Source organism: Syzygium oleosum, unplaced genomic scaffold (genome assembly GCF_021117445.2).
Source record: "Syzygium oleosum isolate NSW1041296 unplaced genomic scaffold, Sole_v2.1 Sole_v2.04, whole genome shotgun sequence".
NCBI classification, from domain to species: Eukaryota; Viridiplantae; Streptophyta; class Magnoliopsida; order Myrtales; family Myrtaceae; genus Syzygium; species Syzygium oleosum.
The window spans coordinates 10669018-10678935 of NW_026607488.1; positions in this window are offsets into that span (position 1 = coordinate 10669018).

Sequence of the window (9918 nt, forward strand, 5' to 3'; positions counted from 1 at the left end):
TTTCTTGATCCATGGAATATTCTGTAAGTCCCATGAACCATTTAGGTTTAGATTTTTAGTACGTGCAGTGCCCCTGGCATGGAGTAATTCGCACGTTGTTGATGGGATTTGAACGGATAACCTCTAGTTTTTAAATTGGTAATCCCTCATATGCCCCAGTCACATATTCGCACTTAATTTAACTTTTACCTAATGTTCATGTATTGTAAATTTCTTGACATGACATAGTAATTGTTATTTATCAAGTTATTTATCAAACTATCTATGTATTTCCAAACTAATGTAAATTCACCACGTGATGTCTCAAACTCTTTTGAAAAATGTCTTACATATTTGAATGTTTTTCTTCATAAGATTATAAAACCATATGCTCAATGCATATCCCTCATGTTACTAATAAAGAAAGTAAGCACGTTTTGACGATAAATTGTTGCAAAATACCACATTTTCAAACAAAAACAATAAAAATATGAATTCTTTACTTATTTATTATTTTCTACTTTTTAAATATGAACTAAAGGATTAGGAAAAATAATTATCAATATTCCTATCGTGCCGAAGGCACAAATTTACTACTAGTATATATGTTCAAATAGGTAGAGCACTCCAATTGATAGAAAACACTTCGGATCGGGTTCTTGTAGCATATGGTAACATGGTTATTAGAATCATGATTTATATCATACAATTGATGACCTACGATCGTGATTTAGATCATAGCAAATGTACTAAACGATCTCAACCATACTGAAATTGGATTACAGATAAAACCATTTTAGATTGCCCGTCAAGATCATAAAATTTTATTCCTGCACGTTAATTCACAAAAGTAGCCCATACAAAAATTAAATTTGGGCCGAAATTAGTAAAGCCTAGCCTAAAATATTTAACCCCAAACTCCATATAGCACTTCAGCGACAAATTTGTTGGTAGTATTAATACTGATTTTGTGTTTGATAATGAATTTGATTAGGAAGGTCAATGGGACCAGTTACAATCTCAATCAAGATGTCGAGATGACAGCTGATGATTTATTTTAGGTTTTCTGATTAGTAATTTTTTGTTGTGCCTTGATGGCATATTAGTGAATTTTATTTATTAGCTTTTGTGTTACGTTTTTAACTGTTTGATATGAAAAAGACATTATTGAACTATAGTGTAATTTAAAATAGGGGTAGTGAAGTTTTCCATTGTAGACCTATTTTTATACCACTAAGGTCTTGTTCAATTTGTTTATCACTTACAATAAGATGGGTGATATTTTTTAGCATTTTTTTTTATAGTTGGAGATTTCACGATTTAATCTTACAGAGCAGGTAGTGATTTTACCAAAAATAGGGACTTTAGAAAATATGTACGGCAATCAAGAAACTGACAATATCGTGTAACGTCCCGAATTCGACCCACTTTCGTAATCAATGAAATTGATTTATTTCTCATTTCGTTTTTGTAAGTCTCGCTCGGAACTGATCATTCTCGGGATACTGATCAATAGGGAAAGGCTAACTAGGAAAACGGTGCGTGGACCCAAGAACTCGACCGTGAATTGAGTCCGATTCCGAGATACAACGAGAGAATATTTTGTGCCAATGTGGGCCGGTCCAAGGAGAGTGACGAATTTGGTTTGGCCGACGACGTACGATCGGACAGCGGGTGATTCCGCACGACCGAGAGTACGCGCGCGGCGAACGATCCCGAACTTATTCCGAACGACCGCGACCCCCGGGACTAGTGATAAATCCTCGTGTTCTCTGGGAAATCGACATCGTCACGACTCGAGTAACCCTAGGTCGATACGCGTAACCCCTAAATAGCCGCTCGTTAGTGAGAGACGCTAAAACTGCAAATTGAGCTAAATCGATCGTGAAATTGAGTCCGGACTTCGGTGTCGAATTTCGTGAGCGTGCGCGACTATTTTTGCAAGGACGATGTCATTTTTATGTGGCCAATCATATTTGGGATTAGTAGAGTCGAAAATTGGAAATTCGACCCGGGACCGGAAAATTACCGTTTTGCCCTTGTGCCCTAAGCTTGGATTCCGAATTTTGGGATTATTTGGGGAATATTTTGTGGTTTTATATTAGCTTGTTTCAGCCCAATAATGCTGGAAATTGAGGACCATAATGCCCTTAGATATTTTGTCTAGATTAATCCCAACCCTTGGATTAGGGGCATGATGGTCATTTGTGGGTTAGTAGCTCAACCAGTCCACTCACTCACTCTCTCTATACACTCTCTAGTCTCTCTCTCTCCCTCTCATTTCCTCCCATCACCACCGGCCATCCCCTCCTCTCTCCCTCTCCCGCGAGCTCTCCCTCTCGCCGGTCTCCTTGCTCGGCCACGTGAAGCCGCTCGCCGGAGCCGGGGCCACCGCCGACCACCCATCTCGCCTCACCATCACCGTCCCATCCCCCTCTCCTCTCCCTCTCGCCGTGTCTCTCTCTCCCCTCTCCGCCGTTTGAACCGCCGCCGAGGAGCCGCCGTGCGCCGCCGTGCCTCAGCTCAGCCCGCCCATTCTCCCCACCTGTTCGGCTTAGTTGGGAGCTTAGGAATTCAAGTGAGTACAACCCTAAACCCTAGTTAGGCTAATCTACATTTCTAGACGAGTTTTAGGGGTTAATTAGGGTAATTTAGCGGTTAAATGGTGGAGAATGTTAGGGGCTGATATTGTGACTCATTTGGTGGCTTATGATGATAATTTAATTGAGGTTTAGTGGCCCATATAATGCTGTGCGGTGGCTGAGCTTAGGAGCCTTGATTTGGGCGAAATTGTGGATTTGGCGGATGTAATTTGTGGACCGCATGGTGGTTGTTTTCATGGTAATTCTTGTGGTCTAATGTGATGATTTGGAAGTGAATTTAGTGGCCTAAGGTGGGCTGTTCATGGCTGATTTAGTGCGGATTGAATCCGGGCCATATTTGATTAATCATGGCCTTAGTGGAAATCGTCGCGTGTTTTGTGAGCGGACCATGAGGAGGTTGAATTGAACGCGAATTTACGTTAGCAGTTTGATGCCATGTTGAGTATTTATGTGGCCGGGACTTGAGGGAGTCTTGGGGGTTATGGAATTGTGAATTTTAATGATTTAATTTCGTGTTTTCGTGTGTCAAGTTTGTGCCATGGCTGGACTGGATGATTTGATTAGTTGGGCTCGTGATATATTGAATTGAGCATATTGCGTTGTGAATTGAACAAGTGGTGTTGTGCAATTGAATGCTCATTGTGAAATTCTTGAATGCCCAAGTGTGAACTTTATGGCCATGAGTGTGCATCTCGAACCTTGGCATGACATGTGCATATGCGAGTGTGCACGAATGACATGAGCATGTGATCATCTAAAATGCCTTGATGCGTTTTACGCGGGGTTCAGATAATAATTGGTGATTGTGAATGTGTGATCACATAAAGCCCTGAGGCGTTTTACGCGGGGTATTGAACCCGTCCTGAGGCGTGTTACACGGGATGATGCCCGGACTACCGGAAGATGACCAACCTGAGGCGTTTTACGCGGGTTTTGTGTCATGAGCCTGATGCGTTTTACGCGGGCCAGAGATCGATCTTGAAGTGATAGACCTGACGCGTTTTACGCGGGTCGGAGGAGAATTGGTAATTGCAAGTGTGCAAGAGTGCAAGTGTGCAAAGTGCATTGTTGAGACATGAGCACGAGTATGAGCACGAGCATATGCATGACATGCGTTGTGACCAAGCGATGTGTGCATGTGACACGATTGGGTTCTATGTGATTATTGTGAATTTATAAAGTGCCTAACCTGCAGGGCCAAGTAAGTATTAGATTTGGGCCCGAGGGCCTAAGTCATTTATGTTTTGGATAGTGTGTTGTTTGGTGCTTGTCAGGAGGTGCATGTTAGCCTAGTTTAGGTTTAGGGGGCCTACTCACTAAGATTATTCTCACTGTTGTATAAACCATCTTTTCAGACCCCCGGACTTGAGATGTCTGCAATACCTATTCGTTTTGGGATCCCTTACCGGATAGACCGGGAGGAGACGGTGTACCCCGCAGGGAACGGGGATTTTTATGTTAGATATCTGTCTACAGTTTGGGTTGATGCGGGCGAGCAGCTTGACCAGGCCCACAGGTACATAGGGTGGTGTACCAGGGATCTTACCGGGACTTACGGGCCCCTTCGATCTTTCGAGGTCCTGTTCAGCGAGTCAGGGGATGTTGACCCTCAGTGTCCCGATGGGGATTTGGTGAGCCCTGACCATGCGTCCGAGGAGAGCTCTAGTGCTGACTTAGGGCACGAGCCGGAGGTTTGGGAGATGGACGAACCAAAGCAGATGGAGGAGGAGCCGGAGGATAGGGACCCAAACCCGGAGCCGATGGATTTGGAGGATGAGCCAGAGCCGATGGAGCTGGACCTCGAGTTGGAGGCAGTGCATGAGGAGGACGGTTCAGACGAGGAGTCATCCGGGGTCGATACCGATTTGGAGCCCATGGAGTCCGAGCCGGAGTCGTCCGAGAGTTCTTCCGACTCGTCGAGTTCTAACCCAAACTGGGAGCCTTAGAGTAGATGTTAGACTCTAGTTAGATCGGGCTAGTACCTTTTTAACCGGTGCCCCTTCTAGTCTTAGTAACCCTGACCGCCCGGGCCACTTACCCCTTTTTGTCAGTAGTGACCATTGACCCGTTTTGATTTTTGAGCGTGGGCTGTAAATGAATAGTGTATATGTTCACCCTGTTAATGCAAATGTATATTTGTAGTCATGTTGATTGTTCTACCCTTGGTCTCGTGTATGATTGGTTTGGGTGTTTACGTTGCTTCCGCATGTACCTTGTACTCTGATTGGTTGTTGGGTCGGCGACACGTCCTAGGACGTCGCACACGAATCGACCTCGGTAGGGATGCTCGCGCGCCGTAGGGTTCGGGGCGTGACATATCGAGTCTCTGTTGAACGTCGCAATAAAGAATTAATTCTAAACATTCATTTTGACAATCTATTATTGCTTTGCTTGGTAATCTATTTGAGCCGTGCTTTTCTTAATCTTAAGTTGGTGCTTAGCCCTATCGAAAATGTACCACCGCAACCAAAGCCACCAAAAACCGTGTCTCTCTGCCATGACCTTAGATGGAGGTCCATCCGAGGCCATGAATTGAGTAATTGTCTTGAATTTGGCACTTTTTTTAGTAAATTATTTTTTGTTACAAGTAACAATGCTTGGGTGAAAACTATCTAGTGTTTTTTCTTGGAAAGTACAATTTTAATCGATCCCCCTATAAAGAAAAAAAGACGTCTGATATGTGGCGGATAATCGACGCAAAGTTATCAAGGATCAAGGACAACACGCTGTTTGCACGTTTTAGGGACAACGATTTTTATACAACTCATCAAGTTGGACGGGCCATCTCAGGAGGCACCAAGTTCGCCACATACGTACATCGTCGAGTTGTTAATTGTCACATGATTCCAACTGGGTGAATGAGTAAATTTTTAGTTACATGCATATATTTATATTTTAATCAAAGAATGTGATATCGAAAGGTCGAAATGGATCTCAAAATGGGGTGCTCAACCTTACTCATGCATAATCGAACCAACAAATGTATATATTTGATTTTGGCGGCCAGTTGACCTTTAGGTGACTGGTTGATTTCCCCATAACATCTAGAATTTTAGGTTTCTGATCGACCTAAGAAAAGACTGGTGGGCCACTCCTATGAAAGGGGAGACACTAGGCCATAGACCATGGGACGGATTTTTTTAGAAACTGAATATTTCTTTTTTACTCTCGAAACTGAAAAATCCAGATTGCGCAAGGCAAGGCACTACACAACCCACCTATTGAGGAAAATCCTAATTAGTTTTGAAGAAAGACAAAGCAATCCTTTTCTGATCACAATTACATTTAAGTTATTTGATGTAGGTAAATACTAAGTCATCAGACTTAGTCGATGAAAGGATTTTGTTATCAGACTCATAATTTCTCGTCAGATTCAATAAGTGTTATTTTTAGCAAGTTTATGCAGGACAATCAAATTGATTTATCAAGATATCCTAATTGGCAATCACAAAACATAAAGAACTACACTTATGGAAACCTTGATTTGATTGTATGGGAGATCAAATTACCCGAAGATAATGGTTCTTCTTCTAATGGCTATGCATATTCTTTTGGGAAGATTATCCAACGGGTTGATTTGGAGATCAATCCTCTGAAAACTGTCCAACGGATAGATTGGACATAGAGGAGTATAAAAGGAGTGCAAACGTCGTGCAAGAAGAATAATCAGAATCGAGAATTCCAAAGTCTGAATAGAGCTTCGATCTTACATACTTGTAATTACAGTATTCTACGTTATATTTATATAGAAGCATGATTGGCTCACTTTTATATTTAACTGCTTCAAGACCAAATATTCTGTTTAGTGTTTATTTGTGTGTAAGATTTCAGTTAGAACCAAAGGAATCTCATCTTACTGTAGTCAAACAAATTATCAAATACGTTGACACCAATCCTAAACTTGGGTTGTGGTATCCAAAGGGATCAAATTTTACTTTCATTGGATATTCTGATGCTAATTATGCTGGTTGCAAGATAAACAGGAAGAGTACTTTTGGAACGTGTCAATTGTTAAGACACATGCTTGTTTCATGGTATTTAAAGAAGCAACAAACCGTAGCTCTTTCTACAGCGGAAGCGGAATACGTTTCACTTGGAAGTTGCTGTGCTCAAATTCTTTGGATGAAGCAACAATTGAGAGACTTCAACGTCAAAGACTCAACTGTGGAGATCAAGTGTGACAATACCAACGCCATTCATCTGACCAAAAATCCTATTCTGCATTCAAGAGCTAAGCATATTGATATTAAGCATCATTTTATCCGTGATCATGTTCTAAAAGGAGATATTAATGTTCAATTTATAGACACTAAACAGCAATTGACTGACATTTTTACAAAACCTCTAGAAAAGAAAAGTTTCGAGCTTATTAGAGATAAACTAAACATTATTAACTCACTTTATTGAGCTGTACAGTATAAACTCAAATTCCATCTGATGACTTATTTGATCAAGCACATATTTGAAGCGTTTGGTTTTGGCGCGCAATTCATCTCATAAAAGGTATGTATCTCTCATATATTTGAATAATATGATTGTTTGAAATAAGTTGTATTGAATGATACCATTTGAGAATTAAAATCCCAAAATTTTTGGAAAACAATTTCCGAAATTTACATTAACTAACAGTTGACAGTTTCCAAAAAAAGAAGAAGGGTTTTATAAGAATTGATATGTTGCGTTTCTCGGTTTAAACCCTTCTTCTTCTTTCTTGTTTTCACTCTCTCACGAACACACAATTTCCTCACTGAAACCCCAAAAATCCTATCTTTCTCTTCCAAAACCTAAAATTTCTTCATTGATGCCTAAGTCGACCTATGAATTGAAGAAAGGAACCAAGGGCTCTAGAAGATCAAATCGTCTCGCCGGAATGTTCACTAGGGCAAAACACGATGGAGAACCAGAGAAGATCGACATCTCCAACACGGGTTCTAACAAGGAGTCGTCTGAAGGTAAGAAATCTCCGAGAATCCCTGTCCATGAACGTGATCGTTTTGGTAGAGCAAGGCAACTGATAAAGGCCATCAAAATACTTTGAGAAAATCGAAGTGATCAGAGCACTGTCAATGCGGTATGTAAGACACTAGGTTTTCTGTTTGAACGAGAAATTGTGGAAGAATATGAAAGGGGTATGAGGAGTGGAAAAACACATGTTGCTGAAAAGGGTATTGTACTTAAAGACACATCTAATGTTAAGGAAACCCCTACGACAGAGAAGAAATGGATATCTAGAAAATGAAAAGAGAAAATAAGGGAACAGTCGAATGTTGGTGCAGATGAACTTGTTGGTGAGGAGGAACTCCAGACTGGAGAGAAAAGGAAGAACATTGACCCCAGAAAGGAGGACAATGACGAGAAATTATACATTGAGTTTGTGCCTATTTCTGGTATTCCCCCTGATGATAAGAAAAAAGATAGTTTGTTCAGAAACAAAACACATCATATTGTTTACAACTCTCTCTTAGCTAGAGGAGTCATGAATAATAGGATAGTAGACTTCAATTTCTTCGAAAATTTCAATATCAAGATTCATAAGCTGATTGAGAATTTTGATTTTTAGAGAATGTGTTCTCTCTCACACAAGGTTTACCCTGAACTCATTGCCTACTTCTATTCTAATTTATCCTTCAATTTTCCTGTTGAGAACGAATTCTTTGTTTTTCAAAATGATCATAAGTTAACAGCCTTTAATCTTTTAGCTATCCTAGGAGTAACACATACTGAATATTCTTTTATTCCTACTATTTATGATTCGGCATACCAATCTTTGTCTGGTAACTCATCTTTTGTCAGAGGTTCAACATCTCATGTATCTTACATTCTTTTTCCTCTCAACTCCATTGTGTTGCACAAAATCATCATAAACTGTCTCAGATCCAAAGGATCTTCTAAAACTGATATCTCTAGATATGAGGCAAAGTTGATATGGGCAATTCAGAACACCTTTCCTATTTCTTTGTCCCATTTGATCCTTCTACAAATGTACATATCTGTCAATAAGAGTAAAGGTAAACTTCCTTATGGAGCTTTGATCACTGCTATTTTTTAGTACTTAAAAATTTTCATTCCTGCAAAACTAAAAGGCAAACCTCTTAAAACCATGACTGTATGAGAACTTATGATGACCAAAATGGGATATAGGTTTGATGGAGAAAGTTGGAAGGATAAAAAGAGTAAAATTGTTCCAGTAGAGCTGATAAGTGAACATAACAAGGGCTCTGTTAATATAATTCTCGAACCTGATGAGGAGGAGTCAATCGAACCTCTAGTGAGAAAGAGAAAAGTGAAGCAGACTGCCTCAAAATTAGACAGACCAGCAAAAAGAAGACAAGCTGTGGTCAGTAATTCTGATGAGATGGAGATATTAGATGAAAAATCTGATGAGCAATCTCTAGCTGATGACAGAAGCCTTGAGGAAATAAGGTTTACGCAATGGCTACTTAATGTAGAAGCCAAGCATAAAGCTCATGTAGATAGGCATGCTGCAACTCAGCTAGAAATTCAAAGGCTGAGAGATGAGGATGAAAGCTTGATCCAATCACTTAGTGACCTCATCAACAAAATTGTGATGGAGAATCAGCAAGAGCAAATGGCCAATGCAGAGAAAGAAATTGACGATATTCAATTCTTCGGAGAAGGACCCTCTAGGAGACAGGGAGAGCTTGAGCATGAAAATGTCATAGAGGCTGAAATGTAGGATGAGTATGAGCAAGATAATGCTCAAAATGTCGAGGAAAATAGCTTTAAGCTGGATGACATTCAGGAGGAGCAAATTCAGAGTGCATAAGAGGCAGACCCTTCGGAAGCAACATCTACAGATTTCTCTCTTGAAGGAGATGAACATGAAAATATTCCGTCTGAAGCTCAACAGAAAGGAAAAGAGAAGCAAGTAGAATATGTTGACATTCAGACTACCAACACTCCCTCTGGATATAATATCTCATAATCTATGTCAGATCATGCAGCTATTACAGATCTGAGGTAGAGGCAAGTAGCTATTTAGAATGAAGTCAGGGAACTCAGAAATGAACTTAAAGAAGGAATCTAGGAGCTGAAGGACTTGATGGAAGTAAGAATCAACAATCTGAAGATACAAGTCAGAACTGATGTACAAATTGCAACAATTCACACTGCAAACATTGAAGGAAAGATTAATCAGCTCTCATCAAATATTGAGCAACGATTGAATCAACTTTCCTGCTTCGGTATAGTACAAGTGCCTTTCCCACCTACACCTTTTGGACCTTCATCATCCGAACCCTCTAGACTATCAGCCCATCTAGCAAATCAATCAAATTGATTAAATATCTTCCAATCAATTAGTCTTTCTGAGTTA